Raw genomic sequence first — 16,840 nt, forward strand, 5'->3', positions numbered from 1 at the left:
GCCCTACAGAGAGTATTACCAAATGGGATGTTTTTGAATGAGCCGCAAGTTGGAATAAAGGGCCTTGTTGATGGCCCTGAGGCGCATTGTATTTGCTTATGTGTTTTTTTGTGAACTCTTTCAGCTCTTAATCTTTTGCTCAACCTTGGGTACACTTTGGCAAGCTTATGAGAGGAGGTCTAAAATTTGTGGCCGTTAGTTGATGGAACGAAAGACAAAGGTTGTACCAAAAGAGTCTATTCATTCAAACATCTCTCAACATATTTGCCATTGATGTCAGTGTGTTTCTTGTGACAGATTTATTTTTCATAATATGCTTTGAAATTACTCCTTTGTAGCTTTTGCACTTCACTGTTCCGAGTGGCAGTGGTCTCATTTCTGGAAATAAACAGTGGTCCTAGATGAATCTTCATTCACAAAATGCTGTTGGAATTCAACAAATCAATAGGGGGGCCTGAGCCCATAGTGAAAATGGTACAGTATCCTTGTTCATTTTTGTTCTTTCAAGAATGCCGCCGTTGTCTTTGCACCATCTCCACATTTTTCTCATATTTATAGTCAGTATGTGTATTTGGAAAAGCACCATGAAGCAGTTATGCCTCTAGAACGACATAGGAATGCCACTCTAAGCTTGACAAGACAGAACATTCATGCAGCAAAATGTATTGCCAAAGTCCACAAAAATTTGGAGCTCCTTGCATAAATGGCACCAAAAACATAGGCTTACTCGTTACCTGCCTGCAGCTTTCTTGACGTGAGAAACATAATGCAGGTAAGGCATGGAACACACTCGCTTCCTCTCTTCATTGCTCTTCAAATGCTGTGTGTGTGTGTGTAGTTCTCATTTCTCCTCCTTCCTTTCTTGCTTTTTCACTGTTTTTTTTCACAGGGCTATACCCACCAACCAAATCTTTACTTGCATGTTTTCTTGTTTGAAACGATGCATTAGACATTAGTATATATGGATCACCCCATACACATCAGAGTCACTAAATAATTTACAATCGAATTTCCTCTTGATGCTGTTTTGATTCCAGCGGCTAGGCGGTGGTTGTGATATCAAGGGTTGGTGTACGCCACATGCGGCATAAAAAAACTGCAATATAACTGCTCCTTCTTTGTTTTCATTAACTGCAATGCTAAAACAAGGCTGTCTCAAGAGCTAGAATGACTACAAATGAAGAAGCAGTGACCCATACTGACCTTTGATGTCATAGCCATTGTCTGGTTGTCTAAACCGAAACAGCATGAGATAATAAATTGAATTTTAAATCACATAACAGTCGTAGCTAAATGCCATGCGGTGATCCATGCATTCTAATATCTTATGCTTCACTACAGAGAAGACAAGATGTAACTAAAATCGGGTGTCATTTTCAAAAGTGAGTAACAGTATGATATTCACTGTGGTCTCCCTTTATTATTGTTTAACCATGTTCACAATACATCAACCTTTTCATGCAGTGCAGATGATAGTAACTGCATGAAGCTTATCTATTTAATAAGGTACACTACTTGTGCAATGTATGAAAGAACTCGGACCGGCACCTACAAAATATGCCAACTTTCTTCTGTCATGAGCATGTTTGCAATTCGTAACGGTGAGAGAAAGCTAAGCTAGCAGCACAAGCGGCCACCTCAGCAAGAATGAAACTATTAATGACCTCACTGACACCGCGCCTGGCCTCATCTTTTTTTGAGATGCATATAATTTCGTATATGTAGAATTGCAAGGGAAATTAGCAGAGCTCAAAACGGGACGAAGCCTTTGCAAGTTTGTCCAGCGTTACACTATGTGTATGACCCTTTTAATTGTTGAGAACTGGAAGTGATTTCCTCACTAAATTCCCTTGAGATGATAAATTCATGCATTTACAATTCGAGCACTCTATCTCGAGTCAACATACACTGAAGCTGGGTGCAACACTAATGAGGTGTATAATTCAGTGTTTGGCGTTCAGAAGCTTTGTACACCACAGCTCTCTGGAATATGAAATTGCACATATGAACATATGAAAGATCTGTTTTAAACTTTGTACACCACAGCTCTCTGGAATATGAAATTGCACATGTGAGCATATGAAAGATCTGTTTTTAGATGGACCAGCTTATTATTAGTCATTATACAACCTCACTTACACAGCTTTACACTCGATATCTAAAAGCAATCTTTGTGCAACGCACAGTTATGAGCAGGTTTTATTGCTTTCTCAGTGCATAGCAATCGTGAACTTCATGTATAAGTAATTTTAAAGTGCTCTGAAAAATTTCAGCCCCCAAATGAATGCCGCATAACTACACACAACATAAGCTTCAGTTATCACTGGGCAACCAACTGACCTTACAGGGGAAGCCGCCACAGTGGCTCACTGGTTATGGTGCTCGGCTGCTGACCCGAAAGACGTGGGTTCGATCTTGGCCACGGCGGTCGCATTTTGATGCAGGCAAAATATGCTAGAGACCCGTGTACTGTGTGATGTCAGTACACATAAAGGAACCCCAGGTATTCAAAATTATCTGGAGCCCTCTATTACAGCACCCCTCATAGCTAAAGTCGGTTTGGGGTGTTAAACCCCACAAATCAAGCAAAACTTAAAAGAACACTGAGGATAAATTTAAGTTGACCTGCTTTTCGATAGACTATGATATTCTAATGTCAAAGGAACTGCTGTCACCAAAAACTGAGCTTTAATAAGACGGAAAACACCAAAAGGTGAACTACAGGTGTTGTCATCACCAGCTGATTTTGCAAGTAAACTGTGTGCGCAGGCACCAAATTTTGGGCATGGATTGGAAAGGCTATGTTACACTGCCATTCACTTCAAAATGGTGGTAACCCGACCTTCTCGGTTCGGATATCATGAGTTTGACTCATGGAGCAGGGAAACTTTTAAATTCAAATTTCTCAGCCATAATTAGCATTTGCTGGAGAAACTTCAGCACATCCAAAAAAAGCCAGAAAATGCCAGGAGGTTCTAAAACATTTGCATGATTGAACAAGACGAAAATAGCCCAAGTTGTGGCAAATTTCTAAGCAAAAACAGCATTACCTAGAATATTTACCAGTACCATTTACAGTACCTTCTTCTTCACAACTTCCTCAGTTCCCCTCTAAGAAGAAAGTCCACAGGGTAAACTGTTCTGTGGTCGTGGAAGAAGGGCGCAGCCATTGAAAGACCCCACTTCTCGCAAGAATTTCTGGACTGCTTCAAAAAAGTGAAAAACACATTTTCAGATGAGAGCATTGGATCAAATGGGCATTACCTTGAAGGAGATTAAATATGGGGCACCGGAAAATAATTACACAATTTTTTGATAAAAAATCTCCCCTCATAAAACAAGATGTTTGGCTAATTTCAGCCATACATTTATTCACAGTATGAATGACGATTTTGAGACATAGGTGAGAGGATGCACAACAAAGGATGCATTAAAAAAAACGGTTACCTCCACATGATGTGGCCCACAAAATCGTAATTTGCGGATACATTGAATTAAGCTTGCCCAAGCGGCACTCTTTTACGCCATGTATTCTAGCAGTCTCTTGCGCCCGAAAAAAAAAAAAACGGATACATCCACATGATGTGGCCCACAAAATCATAATTTACACATGCCTTGAATTAAGCTTGTCCAAGCGGCACTCTTTTACGCCATGTATTCATGCAGTCTCTTGCGCCCGAAAAAAAAAAAAAAAACGGATACATCCACATGATGTGGCCCACAAAATCATAATTTACACATGCCTTGAATTAAGCTTGTCCAAGCGGCACTCTTTTACGCCATGTATTCATGCAGTCTCTTACGCACTAAAAAAAAAAGGATACATCCACATGATGTGGCCCACAAAATCATAATTTACACATGCCTTGAATTAACCTTGTCCAAGCGGCACTCTTTTACGCCATGTATTCATGCAGTCTCCGTGGTGCAAAATGCTGTTCATTCAGGTGAGTTCCTCAACTATAACAACTGCTATACAATGTTGAGCAAGTGGAAAAATAAATGTGAGGGTAAACTGTTACACTTCAAATATAAAAGGAATGTTGTTTTATTTTCCTGCATTTCAGAACTTTTCCGCAATGAAAAGAAAAGGCAACAGCTGCGATGTCCTTGTGACAGCACAGTTGTCCCACATAAATTACTCACCTGCATTAAACTTATCCCATACTACCCATACGGCAGACATCGTTGCTTCACCGCCTCACCGGCGTTCAAATAAATTACCTGCGTTATCGATGAAAACAATGAAAGCGAAGAAAATACCCACCTTGAATTAAGCTTTTGTAAACGGCACTCTGATAGTCACCGCAAGCGGCAGACATCGTTGCTGTCATTGAAAAGCACGAAAACCCAAAGGCGGCAGGGCGCCGCCATTTGCAATTACCGGCGTCGCGTCTATTTTCCACACTTGCCATGGCAACAGCTGCTCCGCGTGCGCGTTGGCGTAGGCAACCATGGCATGTATACATAGTTGTCATGGCAAACAGCTGCTCCGCGCGCGCGTTGGCGTGGGCAACATTGAGCTTGTATGCAGCGGTAGCAGCGGCTAGCAAACGGAAACACGGTCGAGTATGCCGTGTTGTATCTGCCACAATATGTTCTGGGTGGACAGTCCAGCCCGGAAACCAATCATGGTGGGGGGAAAGAGGTCCTCCTTGTCTACGTGGGTGTGAAGTCTGTGTAGAATGATGTGCTCCATAGCCTTCCCCAGGCAAGACGTGAGCGAGATGGGCCGGAGGTTTCCTAGCTCGAGTCGTTTGCCTGGTTTGGGTATGAAGATTACCTTGGCATGCTTCCAGCAGTCCGGAAGGCGACCTTCATGCCAATGGTGGTTGAAAAGGTCCGGAAGAGCTTCGACTGAATGGTCGTCGAGGTTGCGTAGCATCTTGTTGGTGATGCGGTCGTCGTCGCCGGCGGCCCCGGTGGTGGTTCAGGGCGGCGCGGACTTCCGACGCCATGATGTCTCTTTCCATGTCTGGGTTCTTAGATCCTGTGTATTGCGAGGGGATGGGATGGGTATGTCTGGAGATGTTGATGTATTTGTCTTTCAAGGTAACGAGGAGTTCCTCGTTGGTGCCTTGAAACGCGTGTATGGCGCTGTCTAGATTCTTGTGGGATGCAGACTTGGTGTGTATTGGATCAAGCAAGTGCTTGAGCAGAAACCAAGTGTTCTTGCATCCCAACTGCCCGTTGAGGCGGTCGCAAGTCTGGTGCCATTGCTCATGACTGAGTTTGGCAGAGTAGGCTTCGATCTCTCGTTCGAGGCGAGCGAGGCGAAGCTTGAGAGGACGGTTGTGTTTGCGTCTGAGCCAGCGAGCGTGGAGGCTGCGCTGGGCCTCCCACATGCGCATGAGTTTGGCGTCGGGGGTGAGGCCATCCTCCTCTTGGGTGGCCATGCAGGTGGCGTTAGCGGCGTCGCGGAGCAGTCTCTCTATGTGACGAGGTCGTTTATGGGGTCCTGCGGACACTGAGCTCGCACGTACCGGAAAGCGTCCCAGTTGGTGTGTGCGACGGGGGCCCTTGCTGTCTGTGGAAGGTAGTGCTGAGAACATAATGATCGCTACCTATGTTCATACCGAAATTTTCCCAGCGCGCGTCTGGGATATTGCGGGCGAAAGTGAGGTCCGGACAGCTGTCTTGCGTGACGCTGTTGCCGAAACGGGTGGATCGTTCGGGGTCAAGGAGTAGCGTGGGACCCAGAGTCTGGGCTGTCTCCCAAACCTTGGCTCCTTTGCGACCACAGGCTTTGCGGGGGTAGCCCCACTCGGCGTGCGGTGCGTTAAAGTCGCCCATTATAAGTTGCATCTCGTTTCGCGCGGCTGCACAGGCCTTGCGGAGGAGAGTGGCTACTTTAGTGCTCTTGTCACTGGGGGGATGTACACGTTTCAGATGTTGAGCGGGGATTGGGTTCGGCTGTTGGGAAGGACCTGCACGAAATTGTGCGTAACTTCGGCGTAGTAAAGATCGAGCTGATTGGCTGTGAGGTTGCGGTGTACGAGGGTGGCGGTACTCGGGCAGAGATCCGGCGCCACCGGTTGGTTGTAGGTGACACAGCCGGTGAGATTGGTGTCAGTGTACGTTTCTTGGAACGCTATTATGTGGGGTGTGTATGGCTTAACCTTCAGGGTATGCTCCAAGGCCCTCCGCTTTGCCATGAAGCCCCTGCAGTTCCACTGCCATACCGTGATGGGCGCGCTAGCCGTCGCGTTTCGTGTAGGGTTCGGGGCGCTGCGGAGGCGCTATGGCGGTATTGATAATACCACCAGACCACGCGCGCGCGGCTGCACTCTCGGGCGCAGGACTCGGACCAGGCCACTGAGTGCGCGGGGGGGGTAGACCATTTGAGACAGATGGTGATGGTGTGAATATTGGCTGCCATGGCGGAACAGCCGTCAATGAGACGGTCAATAGTTGGGGTCAGCCGTTGGAGGGCGCCCTCTATTTTAGAGACACGAACGTCAAAGGCATCGAATTCGGCATCACTGTCGGAGGTGGAGGGTGGGGGAGCCTTGCGCTTAGTGCATTTGTGCTGGTCGGTGTCCATGTTGGAGTCATTGGTGTGATCGGGGTTGGGAACGCTAGCCATCTGCTGCGGCTGCGGTTTTTCGTGTGCCTGTGCCGACTCCAGGCTGTGAATTTTGGCATTGCCCTGTGCTAGCTGGAGCTGTATTTGTTTGACCATGCCTGCCAGTTCCTTTACCTGCGGGTTGGCCAGTTATTTGGCTTGGAGCTGGTGGAGGAGTCTTCCATCCGACTTGCTTGGCGGGCTTGCTCTCCGGCCTGGTCTGGGAGTTAGCCCGAGAATTCCGAGAGCGTGATGAGGAGCGGCTACGGCTCTTGTGGCTGCAGCTGCTGCTTCGCAGTGGCGCGAAAGAGTCACCTCTCGGGGGTCGTTGTTGGTTGCCGCGGCCTCCGGACTGGCGGCCATGTGGCAAGGTTCCGGGTCAGTGTCAGTATCCGTGGATGATTGGCATGATTTGGGCCGGTTGGTGGCCACGAAACGGTATTTGCAGCTCCTGCTGCCAGTGGGATGTGGGCCTTTGCACACGATGCACGTGGCTTGACAGGTGAGTGGTTGGCCTGCTGGTTGGGCTCCTGTGGCCCAGCTTGCGACAGTTGAAACACGCCTCCGGGCGCCCCTTGTAAAAGAACACCTCGAAGGTAAAGCCTTAGTACCGCATGTATCGGGGAAGATTGGTGGTAGCGAAAGTGACGACAAAGTGTCGTGTCTGGTCCATACGGCGCACAGCAACGATGGGGAGGTCGGTGTTGCGAGCCCGAAGCTAGGCGAGGATTTCAGCGTCGCTTTCATAGCTGTATAGGCCCGGTACAGGATCCCCCGCACGGAATTGTGCGGGGCTGGGGCATAGGCGGCGACCGGTACTGCTGTGGTGTCGATGGTGATGGTTTGGACCTTGGCGTAAGACATCACGGTCGGGCGTGCTGACTGACTGTGTTGTTAGTGGGGTGTATTCGGACCTGGTCGGCAGTGACTGCCAGGCGTTTGTCGACTTTGGCGGCTTCGCAGATGGCAACAGCCAGTCGTGCGGGGCCGACGGTGTGGAGGTTGAGTGTGCCCTGCGGGCGGGGGACTATCTTGAGGTCTTCCAAGGGCAGGCGGGGAAGCGGACGTTTCTTGGTCGGCGGTGGAGGGCGGCCGCGACGCCGCGGTTTCGGGATAGCAGGTGTCGAGGCTGTAGTCTGGGCTCCAGCAGGTTGTTGCTGAATCGGAGATGGTCTTCGGTATCGGCGTTGCATCTCGAACGCCGTCCATGTGCCGTCGGATAATTCCGCGGCGGTAATGTCGGTGCCTTCCACAGTGTACGGCATAGTCGAGGCGTAGTTGGGCTCGGCGGGACGCGGCGTCGCCGCCGCAGCTGCTGGCGTGGCCAAACGAAATTGGTCGAAAATTCCGGAAATCTTGCCTACCTGGGTCTCAAAAACACAACACCGGGTCCGGAGCGGTAGTTGTACGTCCAGGGCAAAAAAAAAAAAGGTGAACGTAAGTGGCCCGGAACACGGCATTTGGTCGGAGAAATACGGAACGCATGTGAGGTGCGCCTGTTTGCTCCGAGCGCTCACGGCGATCCAAGGGCATTGGCGGTCTCCTCTGCCTCCTCGGGCGTAGAGCCCGACGGAAGTCGCTGAGTTAGGGAGTGAGGTAGGGTTTGATTGTAGGCAACTGCTACCGCTTCATGCGCTGTACATGCGGCGCCTACCCAAATGGCATCGTGGGCTTGCCCGTAATACTTAAGGAGGGTATTAGCGCGAGCTACGCGGCGAGGGATCTGATATTGGGGATGGGCGTTTCGAGGAAGGGGTTTCACAACGTGTGGTGTATGGATGCGTCAGTCTATAGGGTTGACTGGTTAGCCAGTGTGTTGGTGCGAAGGGAGGAGAGTATGTGGCGGCCAGTGGCGCTCGTGGCAAGTCTAAGGTACTGTGTCTCAAGGTGCGCGTCAACTAGTTCTTGAATGGTGTTATGCATGCCTAGTGCAAGGGGTTTGGCTGTACTAGTGCTACGAGGTAGGTTTAGGGCTGCCTTAGTCGCAAGGCGGATTCTGAACAGGTGTGGTGGAACCGCAGCTGTCTACGAGTGGTACTGTGGAGCAGCGTCTGTTTTTTAGAAGAGGCCTAGAGACCTGCCCTGAATCAAACCTCTTGGATTCAGCTTACGGAACACCCTTCGTCCTTTTGTGCTGAGCTCGTTGCAGTTCAAGAAGCACTCTGCTCCGTGGCCGACATAACTATGCTCCCTGCGGCCCGCGTTGTCATCCGCACTGACGCCCTTCAAGTTGTCCGGTTGCTACGACGTGTTAGCCGCTGTCCAACGATATGTCAGGTGTTGCGTCTCGCCTACGACGCGCGGTATAGCCGGCGCGGATGCAACGGACGCCGCGGCTTCGTTCTAAGTGGCGGTCATTTTGGGCCCGTTCATCCTTTGCCGGGACCTTCGGATGTTTCCAGCTTTGCCCCAGGCCGCCAGGCCAACGCTACCCTTGGGGCTTGCAACCCATTTGCAACAACTGGTTGCCAGCGGTGAGATCCCGACAACGGAGGCCAGCAGCGAAGATATGCGGTCAACTGTATGCTGAGCAGCACAACGACCATCCGGGAGCAGTGCAACGAGCCCTGTGTGATGACTGGTTGCCTGCAGCGGAACGACTGCGCTGAATTCTTGGCTGCGAGGTTTGGTGAGTGCGGGACTTTCTTCTTCTGAGTTTTGCCAGGCTTTTGTTAGTGTCAGAAACAGAGTTGGTAATTGTGTTGTCGTTGCTGCCGGGTTAGTTTGCGGCAAGACAATAGTAGGCAGTAGAGAAAGCAGCATTCGGAGCAGCCATGGATTTGAAGTCGTTGCGCAAACCGAAATTGCTGGAGCTTGCAAGAGAGTTGGGTCTGGATGTCTCAGACAAACTCAGAAAACCAGAACTGCTAAGGGCTATTCTTGAGTTGGAGGCTGAGGATGACGAGCTGTCGGAATGCCTTGAGACCATTGAGGAGAGGGAACAAAAAGATAAAGAGAAAGAAGAGCGCGACCGTAAAGAACAAAAAGAGAAAGACGAGCGCGAACGTAAAGAACAAAAAGAGAAAGAAGAGCGCGACCGTCAACACGCTTTGGAAATGAAGCGTCTCGAGGTAGAGATGGAACGCGCTCGTAATGGAAGTCAGGCACACGGTGCAGGAGAACGGGTATCGTTCAAAATGACTGACCTGATGCGGCCGTTTAAGCTTGGAGAGGACATTGGTTTGTTCCTGGTTAACTTTGAGCGAACGTGCGAGAAGCAGGGGTTCTCTCGGGAAACGTGGCCACAGCGCTTGCTCACTTTGTTACCCGGCGAGGTGGCCGACGTAGTCGCTCGCTTGAAGAGAGAGGAGGCAGAGGATTTCGACCAAGTGAAATCGAGTCTGCTAAAAAAGTACAGGCTGTCAGCGGAGGCGTTCCGTCGGAAGTTTCGGGAAAATGAAAAAGGCAGAAGTGAGTCATATACAGAGTTTGCCTACAGGCTTATGTCAAACATGCAGGAGTGGCTCAAAGAAGAGAAAGCGTTTGGTGACCACGAGAAAATTCTGCAGTGTTTCGGGCTGGAACAGTTTTATAGTCGGTTACCTGAGAACGTGCGGTACTGGGTCTTGGATAGGCCAGACGTTAGTACAGTGGCTAAAGCCGCCGAGCTAGCCGAGGAGTTTGTGACGCGTCGGGCTCGCGGAGCTAAGGACGGTCAAAAGGGTGAATTTGGCTCCAATTCTGAGAGGCCGAAGTTCACACCCATGAGAGCAAGGGGGGGCACACGTGGTGCGGATGCGAGTGAAAGCAGTCCGACCGAACGTAAGGAGACGGCGGCAGCCGAAGCCGAACGCAGAAAGCGGTTCGAGAGGAGGCAAGCGCGCGTGTGTTATACGTGCCAGAAGCCGGGTCACTTTTCGGCGCAGTGTCCAGAAACAAAAAGAAAATTGGTGTGTTTGTCATTATGTAGCACTGACGAGAACATGAAGCTTCTCGAGCCTTACATGCGAGACTTCCTCGTGAATGGGAAAGAGTGCCGAGTGCTTCGTGATTCCGCAGCTACAATAGATGTAGTTCACCCCTCTTACGTAGAACCCGATATGCTCACGGGCGAGTGCGCATGGATCAAGCAAGCCGTGGAAGCTCACAGCGTGTGTCTGCCCGTAGCAAAAGTGCTTATTGAAGGACCTTTCGGAGCACTTGAGACGGAGGCCGTAGTGTCATCTATGCTGCCCCCCCAGTACCCGTACCTATTTTCGAACAGGTCCGATCACCTCCTGCGCGGGAAGGGGCTTTTGTTTGGTGAGGCTAGCGTTCAGGCCTTAACCAGATCGAGAGTTCGGGAGCTCGCTGCAAAGGCGGTAGTTGCGGGGCCGACGTTGTCGAACAATGAGAAAGGGTCGGAGGCGCAGCAAGCTGATATTCCGAGCACGTCAGAACTGGATAAAATTGAGCCTGTAGCGTTGAAGGCACCAGGTACTGGAGAGGAAATGCCCGACACGGGAAAGTTAGAAGAGCTTCCGGTCGAGTTTCCGGGACTAGGCTCAGTGACGAACAGGGAAGACACTGATCAGGTCATTAGTGACTTAATCATTAAAGCACCGCTGTCGGCTGAGCAGAAAACCGAACTACACCAACTCTTACAAGAGTTTCAAGGTCAGTTCTCTAAGAGGCCTGGTAGGACTTCTGTCCTTACTCATGATATAGAACTTACCTCCCCAGAGCCAGTACGATCCAAGGCGTACCGGGTGTCACCCCGCCAGCGCGATATTATGGAGGCTGAGGTAAAGAAAATGCTACAGCTCGGAGTTATTGAGGCGGGTGAGAGTGATTATACCTCCCCTTTGATTTTAGTTGAGGTACCGGGCAAGGAACCTCGTCCTTGCGTCGACTACCGCAGGCTTAATTCCATCACTAAGGATCAAATTTATCCGATCCCTAACATCGAGGAGCGCCTTGAGAAAGTTAGTAGCGCTCAGTTTATTTCCACCCTAGATCTTGTCAGGGGTTATTGGCAGGTTCCACTTACAGAAGAGGCTAGTAGGTATGCGGCGTTCATTTCACCAATGGGAACATTCCGTCCTAAAGTTTTGAGTTTTGGTTTGAAGAACGCGCCATACTGCTTTTCAAGCCTCATGGACAGTGTTGCGGGGACAGGAAGAATTCGCTTTACCGTATTTAGACGACGTAGCGATATTTTCCGCATCCTGGTCTGAGCATATGGCACACTTGCGGGCAGTGCTAACCCGCCTGCGCGAAGCGGGCTTGACAGTCAAGGCTCCCAAGTGCCAATTAGCACAGGCCGAGGTTGTCTACCTCGGTCACGTGATTGGACAGGGTCGTCGCCGCCCCTCTGAAATAAAGGTGGCCGCTGTGCGAGACTTCCCGCAACCGCGCACGAAGACCGATATTCGGTCGTTCTTAGGTGTCGCCGGCTACTATCAGAGGTACATCCCCAGGTACTCCGATATCGCGGCTCCCCTGACGGATGCTCTAAGAAAAACAGAGCCCGAAACAGTCGTCTGGAGCGAGACAAAGGAAAGAGCTTTTAGCGCCCTAAAGAGCGCCCTAACAAGCCAGCCTGTGCTACGATCGCCAGACTACACAAAAGGGTTCGTTGTTCAGTGCGATGCTAGTGAACGAGGCATGGGCGTTGTACTGTGCCAAAGGGACAATGGAGAAGTGGAACACCCCCTCCTGTATGCTAGTCGTAAGCTGACCTGTCGTGAGCAGGCGTACAGCGCCACCGACAAAGAGTGTGCGTGTCTCGTGTGGGCCGTTCAGAAATTGTCATGCTACCTAGCCGGCTCGAGGTTTATCATTGAGACGGATCACTGCCCTCTCCAATGGCTGCAGACCATCTCTCCCAAAAATGGCCGCCTCCTGCGCTGGAGCCTCGCTTTGCAACAATATTCCTTTGAGGTGCGTTACAAAAAGGGGAGTCTCAACGGTAACGCCGATGGCTTAAGTCGAAGCCCCTAACGTGGGAATCCACCTCAAAGTTGTTTGTTAGTGATGTTTTCTTCCTGAGGCAGGATTTTTAACATATTGCTTTTGTTAGTGTTTCAAAGTGATTATGTGCTTTCTAGTGCAATTTTCCAATTTGTGGACGCGTTCTGAGTGCTGCTTGACTACTGTAAGGAACTAGGCAGTAGTATAAAAGGGGAAAGAGCCTGGCAGAGCTTAGTGAGGGTTGTCTCGTGCTTGCTGACTGAGCGGTTGCGTTTCGGCGTAGTTCTAACGCTTGCTGGGAACGAGCACAAAAATGGCAACTCTCCCGAAGTCACTTTGCAGTGTCCTGTGTGATCCTGAACCTGAGAACGAGGCCTTCTCTGTGCGCTGCGCTCAAGCAACGTCGAGGGACGATCGGTTTCGATTACGAGCATCATCGAGCGACATCCCTCTGGACAGCGGATGCAGTCCCCTGACCATCGGGATCTCCTTCTCCCGGCGGGGCGGTCTGTTACGTCTCGCCTACGACGCGCGGTATAGCCGGCGCGGATGCAACGGACGCCGCGGCTTCGTTCAGAGTGGCGGTCATTTTGGGCCCGTTCATCGCTGCCGCAACGCCTCCCGCCAAGCGCGTCCAGGCAGGTTTCAGTGCCACGTGTCGTCGTGCGTGCGTGTGTGTGTGTGTGTGCATGTTGGTGCCCACGCTTGTCAAAGCGCGGCAGCCGGGGAGAGGAGCTCCCCAACTGGGAGGCGAGGTGGTCTGACCGGCGCCGGCCCGGCGGACGCGCCCGTCACGTCTGGACATGTTCAAGCGTCGCCGTATCGGACGCCTCTTCCCAAGCCGTTCCTTCTTGCCCTCGACTCCGTGGGTATAAAGGGAGCTGCCCCGGACGCCATCGAGAGACTTCGATTTCTTCCTTCGAGTAACGTGGTCGCCCTGACCGGCTGCTCTTTTGCGATGCCAGAATAAACAAGTTGTTCTGTTGCCAGTCGACTCATCCTTTGCCGGGACCTTCGGAAGTTTCCAGCTTTGCCCCAGGCCGCCAGGCCAACGCTACCCTTGGGGCTTGCAACCCATTTGCAACACAGGACATCCACCGGCTCGCGGCACGCATCCTGCAGCCAGTACGTATTGAGTGGGTCCCACGGGATCTGCTGACCTATCAAAGCCCGGCATAATTAGCGACCCGCCTTGCGAATACAAACTCATCGCCGCCTCGGCTCCTTCATTTGGACAATTTTACCCTCCTTTCATCAAGAAAGGAACTCCTCCGGCGCCGCACACGTGCTCTCATCCCTCCGTGTGCTTTAACCCTCCCCCGCGGTCTTACCCGTGCAGAGGAGGTTGGGCTTAGGATGATCCGGGTCGGGGTTGCCCTCACACCAGCCATCACTCGGAAGTGGCCTTAGTACCGACGAGGATTGTTTCCTCGGCCAGGGTGTCCGATATGTAAACACGAGGACATTGAGGCCGACATTCATCACTTACTGTGGGTCTGCCCAGCTCACAAACATACAAGGAACCGGCACCTGATGGTAGCAGGTCTTTCACCAAGCAACCCTGCTTCATACATTGCCTGGACGCAGGGACCGTACCATCGTTCTCTACTGGACTTCATCAAATCAGCTAACCTTTTTCCATTCATTTATTCTCTACTACATCATCACACCTTGACCAATCATTGATGCCCTGGGGCAATAAATTTCGCTTTAAAAAAAAGAGCGTTAGCTACGGGAGTGTCGTGCTTACATAAGTGTGCTCTGCAAACGCGGAGAGGACCAAATCCAAACATCTGCGGATGTTTTTTTTTTTTCGGAAACATCCCTTCTAATTAAGGTCCTCTGGACTTTACTTCTAAGACACAAGCAGCGCCATCTACCTCATGGATATTGCACTACTATTGCTACTTATGGACCTCCTGCATGTTTGTAAACAAACGAGGTGGCGCTGCAGTCGCTAGCGAGCTCGTGGTAGGCAAAAGGTCGGGGAGTGGCGTCGCGGATAGGTGTTGAGCGCGGGTTTTCAAGGCTTGTAGGCGCGTTTCCAGTTTTTGCGAATCATAGCAATGGTCGATGCTTCCAACTTAGTAATTTGTTGAAGTACACGAGCTCGCGTCGGCCACGTGCGGCCTATAAAGAGAAATAGTTTTCCACTGTATTGTATATATGGTTAGTAGTAAACATGTAGAAAGCGTTCCTGCCGTTTATTTATGCGCCAGGCATTGAATAAAACAAGTTTTGACACTCTGCACTAGCCGGAATGATTTTACTTCGGGACAATAGTGAGGGGAAGTGCTGGCCTTGTTTCGTCGGAGCAGACGTGCGCTCATCGTCTGCTGACATATGTACGCGTCGCGCTGTGCGAAAAGTGGGGACAGCGTCGTGTCCCTGATCTCCTCTGTCTCGCTTAGCGCTGTTTTTAGCCGCATGACCACGCACCAGCCAGGCCGACTTGTCCTCTTGTTAAGCTGGTCGATTTGGTGAAAATTTTTGATTTCTAGAATTATTTCTTTCTTAGCCCTGAAGTCTAGTTTCGTGACGAAAAATTATAGCAAAATATTGAGTACAAATTTATAAATTACGCTTTTTAGAAGTGTGGTCGTCAAAAATTGTGAGGTAATTTCTTTAATTTCAGTGCCGCATTTCTTTGACCAAAGCGATAGCGAAGATGCCATAAACTTTAAGGTTCGTTTTGTGACCTCTCACATTTTCTGCGACTGGATCGCTCACCTTCGTAATTCGCATGAAAATCAAATGATTCCATTTGTCGCAAACTATTCCTGAGACGTTGAGGAGCGTAATAAACCTCTCGATTTTTTTCCCTACACGTGCAGTACTGTGTTAGTTATTTCTTGTAAGAAACGTTTTCATGTAACTATGCATGCATAAGTACTGATCATATAGAAAAAGAACTAATCGCGTCATCGTGCAGAACAGGGCTTTATGTACATGCTGGCATAAAAAAACTGCGCACTATCTACTCAATTATTTGAGACCTTGGGGGGACTTGACGACGGTGTTAATTATAATTACCCAGAACTGCACCAGGTATAGCTATAAATAAAAGGAATTACTAAAACTAGCGTAGGAATTTGATATTTGCACCAAGTTTAGTTACATATCACATGCATGAATAACGAAAACACTTTTCATTGCCGCGTCCCCTCTCAATCTCGCCACGTGTCTGTTAGTAGCACGCGTGCGGCTGCTTCTTTTCAAACAAGCTTCGCGATCATGTACTACCTCATGAAACATGACACATGCATGATGCAATGAAAAACATATGGCGTTTAGCATACTTAAGGTACGCTATTTTAAGCACACCAACGCGACCGCGCAAGATTGACGCAACTTACCAGACTTCTTTCTACTCGAATGAAATAATTACGTCGTCATATCAAGAAAGAGTTTCAAGTAAATATTAAATGTCATAAAACGCGCCATTAAAACATGGTGTGCTATTAACAAAAAAACGCATTCCTTGGGAGCGAGTGAACCTGTCGGCGCCCCGTGCACTCCGGCTCAAGGTGATAAGTACGTGTGCAGCTACATATGTCTTTTTTTTCCTTGAGCAATTATCAGCCTACTATCCTGAAGTTCAGGTGAATGAACGCAGTAACTTGCATGCTATTAAGTGCATTGAGTGGCAGTGCCTATCGAATCCCAGACTTCGCGCTTTACTACCGTGGCGTATAATGCCTGTTGGCCAGTTTCCGAATGCGGCATTTATGCGCGAGAAACCTATCGAGGCTAATTTAATATTTTTTATGCTACTACGCGGATCCAGCAGTGACGCAGCCGGTCAATACATGCTGCTTCTGCAGTTCACAGGCTTGAAGCAGCCGCCGGTAGCTGCGGCAGCTGCGGTAGACACGGGCAAGCGTAACCTGTTTTGCCTACCATGCGAAAGTCGCTGCTAACATCAGCGCCACCGCATCTTCGTGACGTCGCGGGGTGAAGGAGGTCCATAGCCAGTTGCTATATCCGGTATAATTCTTCATTATATCAGCTAATAAATTCTATAAACGCGTGCATCACGGCACGACGAATCATTTGACACCATCCAGTACCCCCTGCGACAAACGGTTCGGCCGTAATGGCCGTTTAAAGTTACTTGAATGCACCGTTTGGCGCCGGAAAAGTCGTCGGTATACGAATCCCACACATATTTTGGTCTTCATCTCAATTAGTAATTTTATCCTCAAAAACATGCCAAGTCGTTTGACACCACTTCGAACATTATGCGTCAAACGGGTGGCCCCCAAATTTTATTATATCACCCGCCGCGGTGGCTCAGTGGTTAGGGCGCTCGACTACTGATCCGGAGTTCCCGCGTTCGAACCCGACCGCGGCGGCTGCGTTTTTATGCTAAGGCGCCCGTGT

General features: G+C 50.0%; 1 long non-coding RNA gene across 1 annotated transcript; it reads right to left on the reverse strand.

The window, feature by feature from the left end:
- Positions 1-177: 177 nt before the first annotated feature.
- On the reverse strand, positions 178-4,408 carry LOC144112920 (uncharacterized). Its single transcript, XR_013310554.1, has 3 exons — positions 4,268-4,408; positions 3,051-3,203; positions 178-378 (listed from the first exon to the last, which is right to left on the reverse strand). It is a non-coding gene; the product is annotated as an uncharacterized LOC144112920 (long non-coding RNA).
- Positions 4,409-16,840: the final 12,432 nt, after the last annotated feature.

Source organism: Amblyomma americanum, chromosome 1 (genome assembly GCF_052857255.1).
Source record: "Amblyomma americanum isolate KBUSLIRL-KWMA chromosome 1, ASM5285725v1, whole genome shotgun sequence".
NCBI classification, from domain to species: domain Eukaryota; kingdom Metazoa; phylum Arthropoda; class Arachnida; order Ixodida; family Ixodidae; genus Amblyomma; species Amblyomma americanum.